The 11,583-nt window shown below is 48.0% G+C and overlaps 1 pseudogene; it reads left to right on the top strand.

Moving 5' to 3' along the window:
• Nucleotides 1-8,002, top strand: part of LOC130133027 (reticulon-4 receptor-like 1) — a 54,675-nt pseudogene extending 46,673 nt beyond the window's left edge.
• The last annotated feature ends 3,581 nt before the right edge of the window (nt 8,003-11,583 follow it).

Here is an 11,583-nt window from a genome sequence, read left to right as displayed (position 1 = left end):
TAATAGTACTGCTATTTTCCATTAGCTAGCGGCAATGTTCATGACTGGTTTTTGTTTGGCTATGAGGATGAGATCGAGATGTTTTAATCTTATTTTCAATATTGGGACAGCATCGGTTTCTTGGGAGAGCGATACACTAATTGGGAATGGAAAATTGAGGGATCAAAACTGCATGTCTAAGCACTATGCATGCACTATGTATTGTCATGTCCTGTGGTGTCTGATCGATACCAACAGCTGCAGCTGCAGCAGTGCTGTTCTCCATTAAATCTGAAGCCATGTTCATCATTTGTTTTTGTTTGACCATGCAATGTTTTAATCACATTTTAAACATTCAGTTTTGGCAGATGTGTTTTAAGGTATTTCAAATGTTTCCAATTTCAATTCCATAAAAATGTTCATGAATATTTCACATATGAACAGGGTTGTCATTTATCGGCCGTTTTAAACGGCGATACTGATTTATCATATCGGCACGCCAATTTATCGGTCGGGCTCTAAAATTGTTTTTAAAAAAAATCTGCCTGAGCTTGCACATTATGTTTTACTGAAAGTCTGACATATTCTCCATGCTATTCAATACAAGATTCTACATTTGGTTATGATATCAAAATACTCAAGATTCTCAGGTCCAGTCTGACCAGTTTCCATGGAATGACCCAATTAGAGGACATGAAAGAGAAGAGCCCAACCAAAATATATGCATAGATTCTGAAGTCTGAAAGCATTTTACAAAATGGGAGCAATGCAACAGTATTCATGAATTATTTACCTAGATTAGACTAACAACTCGAACTTTTGCCAAAATGTTAAGACACACTGCTGTGCGGGTCAATAGAAAACACCTCTGTGGTTTCCTTACCCCCTTATCATTCCCAGCAAGCCTTCCTTTTACTGAGAGTTTATTAACATGTAAACAGATAAACAAATGCACACACACACATCATACATACTCACAAACACACACACACACACACATCATACATACTCACAAACACACACACATGCACACTCAGAAACAGACACACAGACGCACACATGTACCTGTTAACACATACAGGAATCACAAACTATTTATTTCCGTTTCCCCCAGCCCCCAGCAGTGCGACACAAAAGACAAAAAAAACACACATCCCAAATTTCCTAGAAACGACACCACCAAAAACATATAAAAACAGAGAAAACAAAGCAAAACAAAAACACACAAACAGTTAACAACACAGTCCACTCAGTAAAAACACGGTCCAAAAAATTCCGCTGCCCAGGGGACCGAACGCCCGCCAGGACGACTGCCAGAACTGCCGGTCTGCATGGGCTAGCAGTTAGCTTAGCCTGCCCCGCTTCCGCATCCTGTCAGGCCGCCCTCGGTGTTTCCTCCTCGGGCAGGGCCATGGTCCCTGGGCCCACCGCAAAGCAGACCAGGCTCCCCCAGACGATCCAACGCCAGCTCTCCCAGCCAGACACCTTCGACACACCTCCCCGCACTCCACATGATGACGCTAACACACGGTCAATCCCAGCGAGGCTGCTGCAGACCGCCCCCCGCTGTTATCGGAACTGCCGGTCTGCATGGGCTAGCAGTTAGCTTAGCCCTGCCCCTGCTTCTGTGTGCTGTCAGGCCGCCCTTGGTGTTTCCTCTTCAGGCGCAGCCTCCCGGTCAGGGCCGTGGTCCCTGGGCCCACAGGATGCAGCAGACCAAGCTCTCCCAGCCAATCCAGTGCCAAGCTCTACCAGCCATCAAACGAAGACTAACTTGGACGCAGACGTGGACAAAGACACTGCATGGACGGTACTGGGTGAGGCCGCTGCAAACGTGAATTTGCGCCGCCATCTTGATGTCATATGGATACACATGTGCTCATACATACACTTAAGAACATGTGTGCAGATACACACACACACACACCCACACACCCACACATTCATGGAAAAATGATAGGATGCTGCAGTTTTGCACCAAATTAACAGACGCAGCAGGTGAAAGCTGAGCCACCCTGTTGAGAGTCGGACGGCAAGGAAATGAAACAAGCCATCTGGAGAGAGGAGGCATGAAGAAAAAGAACAGCACACACAGACAGATAAGAAGAAGAGGAAGAAACAGAAAAAAGGAGAGATAGAAATCCCTGTCGGAACACCCGAGGACTCAGTGTGTAATAAGCCAAGAACAATGATATTCTGCTATCCAGGACGTGCACTACAGCCAAATGGTGGGAGTGAGTCATGACAAACAGACGCCCCGGCTGCTGCAAAGCATGTTTATATATATATATATATATATATATATATATATATATATATATATATGGCACTAGGCTCAATACTGACAGAAAGGTCAACCTTGTCAAATCATAGAGAACCTGCTCCCAAAACATGTATAGGGATAAATGTCACTCACATACACACACACAAGGAAATAGACAATCTCTCTCTCTCTCTCAACCCTACTCTTCACCACATCCTGTTTGTAGAGTCCTCCCCCGGAGAAGCACTCTCCTCCCTCTCACCCTTCCCTCACCCGTCCCCTCATCTCTCCTCCTCATCTCCACACACATCAAACACCTGGCTGATCTGAGGGAGAAAACAAATGAATAGGCAGAGCCATATTGTGTGTGTGTGTGTGTGGGGGGTCTGAAAAACAAAAACACAATATCCACTTCACAGGTTGTGCTGCAGATGTTTTCAGCCCCATCCCCCCTCCCCCCTTTTGCTTTACCTCTCTCTCTCTCACTCCTGTTTCTTCCCTTACTTCGTAGCGGCTCCCCTTTATTGTGGGGGATGTGCTACAGGTGTGGTGCATGATCAGTGCAAGAGAGGCATCGATCTTCTGCCACCTTTACCGTTTAACAGAGGATATGATGCTGCGGTGTGTGACAGGATGGTGTAATTGTGTGTGTGTGTTGTGTGTGTTGTGTGTGAGTGTGTGTGTGTGTGTGTGAGACAGAGCGAGTGTGTATGTGTCTGTGTGTGTGTGTGTGTCTGTTGGCATCAAAATTTTACGTTGGTCCAAAGCACATAGAATGGATGTGCACAAAGCTGCCTGTCAGGGAGTGCACTGCAGCACATGATCACACAGAGACAGTGAGTGGACACACATGAGCACGCACACCCACACACACACCCATACACACATACATAACCGCGGTTAGAGACAGGATACTCCGTTTCCATAAAACCGGGAGGTGTTGGCGTCCATGTAATGGGCGTTCGTGTATGTGAGCGGGTGGGGTCCTCTCTGGTTTGCCCATTTTACAGCAATCTGCACATGCAAGACTGCAAATATAGGTGAAAGGGGTCCTCTAGGGCTGTGTTTCCCTACCCAGTCCTCAAGGTCCCCCTATCCTGCAGATTTTCTTTGCAACCCCGAATATATAGTAGGTACCGGTTTGTAGTTATTCAACCAATCAGCAATGAATGTCAGACGTTGCACACCTTGCATCATGAAGTGCTGTGAGACGATTGGTTGAGTAAGTACAAGCAGGGCTACCTGTGCACAGTTACAATGAGAACTCTGCAGGATGGGGGGGGGGGGTCCCTCAGGTCAGGATGGAGGTTTTCAATCAGAGTTGGACTTTGATTGTGAAATACAGTCCAATTTGGAACAGTGGAACAGCCCACCACCGATTCACAATATGATTGTGGTGTGTTTTGTGTGTGTGTGTGTGTGTGAGTGAGTGAGTGAGTGAGTGAGTGAGTGAGAGAGAGAGAGAGAGAGAGAGAGAGAGAGAGAGAGGAGAGAGAGAGAGAGAGAGAGAGAGAGAGAGAGAGAGAGAGAGAGAGAGAGAGAGAGAGAGAGAGAGAGAGAGAGAGAGGAGAGAGAGAGAGAGAGAGAGAGAGAGAGATTGATGTCAGTGCTATGATTTGTCTGCACTCAACCCTTCCGACTGTTGTATTAGTCAACTGAGAGAAAGAAATAGGTGTTTAGTGTGAGATGTTTCTGATGAAGGAAGCTCTGCAACATACATAGATCCAGTAATATATCTCCTCTCTCTCTCTCTCTCTCTCTCTCTCTCTCTCTCTCTCTCTCTCTCTCTCTTTCTCCCTCCCTCTCCCTCAGGTTGTGGCGGGGTGGAACTGCTGCTGGTGCTGTGCGGTCCTGGATCTGTCTCTGCCCTGCTCCGCGTCACTGCATCTGTTATACTTCGCCCAGCACCGTCTCCTGCCAGGCCCACAACTTCCACGCGGTGCCGAGGGCATCCCCGCCCAGAGCGAACGGGTCTTCCTGCAGAACCAACAAGATCCAGCGCCTGCTCCGCGGCCACTTCTCCCCCACCACCGCCATGCTGTGGCTCTACTCCAACAACATCTCCTACATACAGCCCTCGACCTTCCATGGCTTTGACCGCCTGGAGGAGCTCGACCTGGGGGGACAACCGTCACCTGAAAGCCCTGGCGTCTGACACCTTCCAGGGCCCTGGGCCGGCTACATGCCCTGCACCTTTACCCACTGCGGCCTGGTGACCTCTGCCTCCTGGGATCTTCGAGGGTCTCAGCAATCTTCAGTATCTCTACCTGCAGGTACACTCAAATCGACCTCTTCTAATCTTGACACGGCTGAATGACGGACATGCATAATCTGTCCATCGTCCTGCCGCGGCGTTTTATATCACGTATAACTTTGGGGGATCAAATGATAGCTGTTCTCCCTGAGTGCGGGGGGGGGGGGGGCGGGGCAAACGCTTTTCATCACTCATGGTATAACCTACAGTAGTAACCCTGAGCTTCTAGAGCCTATAGAGGTCACTATAGGAATAGTAATATCACATACTGATATTGGTGGGATTAGTTTCACGGTTGGTTTGGGAAGAGAACGAGATTGTATTGCATTTCTGTGTGCGAAGAGTTTCTCATATGTACCATCATCGACGGTAAAATCAATTAGATATTGACGTGGCACGAGTAGGTTAAAGGTTGCGTCCATATTGCGTCAACCCGCTATAGAACAATGATGTGAGGGGTGTCTACCCTCTGAGTGGGAGGAGGACAAAGAGGATAAGCACTGCTTCTGTCTAGACTTTCTTATTTTAGCGCAACAATGCAAATTCAGTACAACAGAAATTACACCCCACTGGTGCCAGACACAGCTGTTGCCCAAATTCTCCTTCTTCTTTTTTTTCAAAGCACATTCCAACAGACTAACAGGCCTTTTTGGGCCGGCACTCACCCGAGCGGCTGTCAGCATCTGGCAGCTTGAACGGACTGAGTCCAGAGGCTCATTTTCCAACCTACAACTGAAACACAAGACAGATGTAGGCAGAGGTTAACCTGCTGCACCTACATCGGTCCGATGGGTTGCTCTACTGCCTCGCCCCTTCCTCTGAGCAAAGGGTTGATCCCACCACCACCTGCCACAGAGTACTAAATCACAAATCTATTGCCTGTAACATGGGTTTAGTTTTCAGCAATATTAAAGGATAATTCTGGGTTTTTTTACAACCTGGATCTTATTTTCATAGCGTTTGCCATTGTGCATATTGGTAATGATATCGTTTTACTCACTGGCTTCATTTTGGGCATTTTGGTTACAGCAGAATTGCCGCCACACAGCTTTACAACAGCATCTTATAAGGCAGCTGAATATGAGCATCCAGCATAGTTCAACAAGTCCAATTAAAACAAACCTAATTATCTAGACCATTTTGTTGGAAGTGGAAATCAAAGTTGGAAATTAAAAGTCTTTATCTGAAATGTCCAATGTTATTGACGATCAATTGTAAGGCTGAACTACTTCCTGGTTCAAACTGCAGGATTGACCGGCCTATAGTTACCAGAGTGATTGCAGCAGTGGTGGGCTGTCAGGGCCCTCGGGGTCTTCTCTGCTGGCCCTGTCAATATCACAATCATAATTTGTTTTTCATAGTTAAATTGAAGTGTGCCTGAAATGTGTCCGAATTCAATCACTTGTTTCCTCCTGGGGCTGAGCAGGGATTTCCTAAGTCATCTAAACGCGATTCATACATCTTGGACCAGCACTAGTTTGTATTGCTAGCCTTCCACTGAAGCCCAAAGCTGCAAACTGATTACAACTTTAAGTGACCGTATCATCAACAAATCACATTTTGATGAGCCCTATGATGCGTCGGTGCTAGCCCCGGTGTCGTCATCAACCTTGAGCTTGAGCCTTTGCTGGTTTGTGAGCAAACATCGCATTCACAGCTACTGACGATCTTGCTGCCAACTCCCTTTTATTTTTTGGGAATCTGGTAGGATTGTCCGCATTTTTTTTAAACGCATTATCCAAAACGGACTAAATAACTGGATGGATTTTGCGAAGAGAAGGCTGCCACGAGTCTCTCAAGTGAGGTGGATCTCCAACTCCAGGTTGGTGTGCACATTGCTCTTGTTGAACTGAAGGCGCTGTACTGATAATATTGTGGCTATACTATTGAATTTGTTGAAGTTGCGGCGGATGACTGGTGAACACTACATCAATTGTGGAAACTTGTTATCTCCGCCAGGCGGTGTGTGTTTGGTCGAGTATGTGTCTGTCTGTGTGTCTGTCCTTGGCTAATGTCGCAAACTACTGGACCTCTCACCCCAGTTTTTTTTTGTGCACAGTTATGACTGTATGATCAAGAACCTCTTGTGGTTGTGGCAATTAAAAACCTTCAGAAAACGGTTGTCCTCGCTATCGCCACTCCCTCTTCTGAGTCACTCTCTCGCTCGCTCGACCGACGCGGCTCCGTCGCTGCACGATGACCAGCACAATTGAGAAGTCACGCACACAGTCTAAATGAGGCACTAGAACTTGTTGTTGTTGTTGTTGAAAGGACATGTTTAAGGCTCGTGTTCAGTTGAGCCGTAAGACACTGTTGTAAAGCTGAGTCAAGCAATGATGCCATGTCCAAAATCTCCAAGATGAAGCTGGCGAGTAAAATGATATCATAACAGATATGCACGATGGCAAGAAAAATACAAAAGACCCAATTTGCTAAAAAATGGAATCATCCTTGAAGTTCTTGTGTTACAGCAGAGGTATTCTGACTTCATCCCAAGGTTTCCACCATATAGTGTATACATGTGTGCTCATCTCTCTCTCCTGCTAAACTCCGTTCATACTCCTCCCCTTATCGCCTCTCTACTCCTCTCTCTACCCAATCTTCATACCTCCCTGCAGGACAACCAGTTAGAGTTCCTGGAGGATGACCTTTTCATTGACCTCCTGAACCTCAGCCACCTCTTCCTGCATGGCAATCGACTGTGGAGCCTCCGCCAGAACACCTTCCGTGGCCTGGGGGTCTTGGACCGCCTGCTGCTGCACCAAAACAAGATCCAGTGGGTGGACCGCCAGGCCTTCCATGACTTGCGGCGCCTCACCACCCTCTACCTGTTCAACAACTCCCTGACGGAGCTGTCCGGGGCCACCCTGGCTCTGCTGCCAGCCTTGGAGTATCTACGACTCAACGACAACCTCTGGGAGTGTGACTGCAAGGCCCTGTCGCTCTGGGATTGGCTGAGGAGGTTCAGAGGCTCCACTTCCTCGCTGGTGTGCATGTCTCCCCCGGAGCTCACAGGGAAGGACATGAAAACACTGAGGAAGGAGGAGCTGCCCAGCTGCTTGCCCGAGAAGGGCCTGGAAGGCGGGGAAATGGAGCTGGGCGAGTCCCTGAACCACCTGAACCGCCACCGGAACCACCACAACCACCATCAACGGCCGTACTTGCCGCACGGGGACCAGTACAGCCTGCCCTCGCCATCACCTCTGCCGCGACCCCCCAAAGGGAGTCGCAGAAACTGTACCCGTCGGGGGCGCAAGGGGAAAGGGGGGGCGAATGAGGTGCAGGTACTAAGGGAGGAGGCTGACAAAGACTACACCCCAGATGGGGCTAAATATGACATGTCCTTCCCTCCGAGGAGAAAGAACAAGTGCATCCCCAGAACTTCTGTTGGCCCGCCAAGTGGGGTCCAGAGAGCCAATAGTAATGGAGTTTCTCTCCTTTCACATTATGTTCTCCGTTTCACGTTGGCTCTCATGCTGTCGCTCACCCCTGTGATCCTACGCTGAGAATTCTACCAGTGGAGATGCCACCCAACGATTTTACTCTACTGACTCAACCCTGCCCTGGGTCTCGAACTGAGGCATGTGTTAATAGCCCTACACGACTTTGTGTAAAGCACATTATCAAATAACTGCTGTTGAAGTATCCCTGTAGTGTTATAAAGGGAGAAATAACCTTTAGGGAGTCATAAGGAAACATATTTTGTGAGTCAGGGAAAAGAAATTTACCCCCCCCCCCCATCACTCTCTGGTGATATGCCAAAGGAAACGACAGGAAACCATGACACTTGTCTCACAGCCACACCCCTCTACGGACAGTCACATCGACTGATCCGGTGAGCTTACATGCTCGACAAAAAGAGAAAAGACAATCCATACAGCCACACAATGTATAGGGCCATTGATTCAGTTCAAATGATTGAAAGAAATGTAGACAATAAGAGTAAAATGGTTCATGCCTAATTTATTTTTTATGTTCCCTCTACACAAAAGTACACTCTCAATACATCCTCCATCTGTCACTCGTGTAATAACTGTGACAGTCACTCATACTGGAGCACACTATTCATTACACAAATGGCAGTGAAATTAATAGTCACAAAGTGTACCATTAGTAACAGCCAGTCAAGTTATTGGCTACATCAGTGATAGCTAACAAAGTTCAGCTGATCAAGTCTATTGATTACGTCACACATCTGTTAACTAGGTGTGTTTTGCATCCATCTCTTCTTGTGGCAGGGTTAGCCTACCTTAAATAGCATCCCCAGCTTCGGCTTGAAGCCCAGACTGTAGACTACATGACTGGGGTCATGATACTGCCTACATAACTGGCAATACTTCACAAACAGCCCTGTCTCACATCAATCCGGGAGCTGCTCTGAACCAGCTTGTCACAGTGATTGAGTGAGTCAGCGAGTGGGTGAGTGATTGTCTGTGTGTGTGTGTGTGTGTGTGTGTGTGTGTGTGTGTGTGTGTGTGTGTGTGTGTGTGTGTGTGTGTGTGTGTGTGTGTGTGTGTGTGTGGTCAGAGAACCCTGAAGCCATGCCAATAGAGGAGGAGTTAGACAGCGAGAGTGCCTAAGGTGACCCAGTGGCCGATGAGGATACAAGCACCGATTTGCTCATTTTTCAACCTCGCCGGCTACACAACAGATGTCTCGAGGAGTCTATAAATTGAAGCCTGACCCAAATGGACTGGGTTCTGCTAAGGAAAAAGCCCGGTTCACAAAATTCCTGATTCCCAAAAAAGAAAAAAAAAATTTTTGCTCTTTTTTTATCTAACACAAGAAGGTTGAGAAAAGACATCTTTTAAACAAAGAGGGACTACATTTTGGTGATTGTTAACAATCAAACACCACATTCAGTTAAAGCTCCACATAGCTCCAAGCTGTTGTCAATTTTTTTGGCGAAAATGGCTTTGACAGACTTTCAATCATGGAGGATTTCTGTTGACTGCCACCTACACACTGCAATACAACCAGCTGCTCTGGCTGATGAAGACGTCGACGGACAAAGAAGGCAATTCAGGCTCTGTCATGTTCACAACAGAGCAAAAAAGATGTGGCAAATATCAACAGAACTTATGTGGCGTCCAATTTGGAGCACTGAGTGCGTTTTCCACAGTGAGGAGACTTGCGGATTTGGAGGCCCCGCCCGGTGAGTTTGATGGAAACGCTGCGATGACGACCGGTGGAGCAAGTTCTGCAACCACCAACAGCGTTCTGGATTCTTCTTCAGTGGACTGAATCATAACGGGGACGGAGGGGGATGGCGGAGCACAGCGCCCCCACGTGGAGTAGAGGGGGGGGGTCGAGCACACACCCCAAAGACACACAACCCCCCCCAAATGAATCGGATCCCATACCCTCACAGCCCACGTGCCCCCTGAATGCCAACCCGTAGACACAGGGCTCTCAGACCCCAACGGAGAGCTGGAACCTATACACAACGTTCAGACTCTTTACCTAAAAACCTTGGGCTCAGTCGTGCACCCGAAGTCATCAAGTGCTTGATGACTAGGGACTATTTAAAGATGCACATCGATATTTTCCCCCCCTTTTTCTCCCCAGTTGTACTTTGCCAATGACCCCACTCTTCCGAGCCATCCAGGTCGCTGTTCCACCCTCCTCCGCCGATCCCGGGAGGGCTGCACACTACCACATGCCTCCTCTGATACATGGAGTCACCAGCCGCTTCTTTTCACCTGACAGTGAGGAGTTTCGCCATGGGGACCAAGTGCATGGGAGGATCACGCTATTCCCCCCAGTCCCCCCGCCCCGAACAGGTGCCCAGACCAACTAGAGGAGGCACTAGTGCAGCAACCAAGACACATACCCACATCCGGCTTCCCACCCACACACACAGCCAACTGTGTCTGTAGGGACGCCCGACCAAGCCGGAGGTAACACGGGGGTTCGAACTGGTAGGCAATGGAACAGACCACCACACTACCCGGACGCCCCGCACATGGACAGCTTTGATACTTGGCATCCTGTGAACTGGCCAGGGATGTCTCTTATGCCTGCTAGCATCACAAAGTTATTAATCCTCACAAAATGATCCAGTTTCTGTGAAGACGTACAAAGCCGGGTATGCAAAATGTGGCATGTGCTGAAATCCTGACAGGCCAACAAAAACACTAGACGTTGAGGTTCGATTCACCGGCAACCTGAAAACAACCGAGCTGGATGGGAGTCTATGGGCGGGGGGATGGGAATCTGTCTGCAGTTCGTTTCCCATTCGGATTCTTCTCCTCCTTGTGTACCTGTGTCAGCATCAGATATGAACAGAAGCCTGTCACCGGTGTCATTCTCCTGATGTGTAGGATTAGAGACCCCTTACTGGAGACTTTGTCTGTGCTGCTGTGAAACCCAGAGGTGATGTACATCGACTTTGTGTCTGTTCGTTCTCGTGAGGGTGACTTTTGTAAAAAAAATAAATAAATAAAACAGAAACAGACTCTTTGTTGTGTCTTGGTGGCACCCTGGAAACTCGGGAAGCCTGGGCTCCAACTTTGGGCTTCTTTTTATCAATGTTATTATTTCATTCTTCTTTTTTTTTTCCGGTTCCGTCTTTTCTTGTTTAGCTGACTCATTCCAGATAAACGGCACATTGTTCCATCGCCTCTTTTTCCCCCCACCTCCTCTCTCCAGCCTCCTACTCATCTTTCTCTCTCCTCCTTCGCTTCTGTCTCGTTATTCTTACTATCCTCTTGTTATTCTCACCCTTGTCCTCCCTTTTCCCTCTCTCCCTCTCCCCACCTCCCTGTCTGTCTATCTGTTTATTCTCTAGCACACCACCCTCCGTCTCCTATCTCTTTATTCTCCCCTTCTCCCCTCCCTCTCCATCCCACTTCCTTCTTTTGTGCAATCCTGATGTTTTGTATGTGGTTATCAAACAATGCAAGACTCAGAAGCTGTTTATAAATAACATTAAACACAAAAGTGTCCTGAAACAGCTGAGGTGGACTCTTATTTGTTTACTTCCCCTTTGCTGATGTGTGTGTGTGCGCGTGCGTGTGTGCGTGCATGCATGTGTGTGCATGCATGTGTGTGTGTGCATGTGTGTGCATGCACGTGTCTGTGTGTG

Source organism: Lampris incognitus, unplaced genomic scaffold, assembly GCF_029633865.1.
Source record: "Lampris incognitus isolate fLamInc1 unplaced genomic scaffold, fLamInc1.hap2 scaffold_216, whole genome shotgun sequence".
Lineage (NCBI taxonomy): Eukaryota > Metazoa > Chordata > Actinopteri > Lampriformes > Lampridae > Lampris > Lampris incognitus.
Note: the sequence above shows the minus strand (reverse complement) of the source record. Positions and strands in the feature narration are given on the sequence as shown.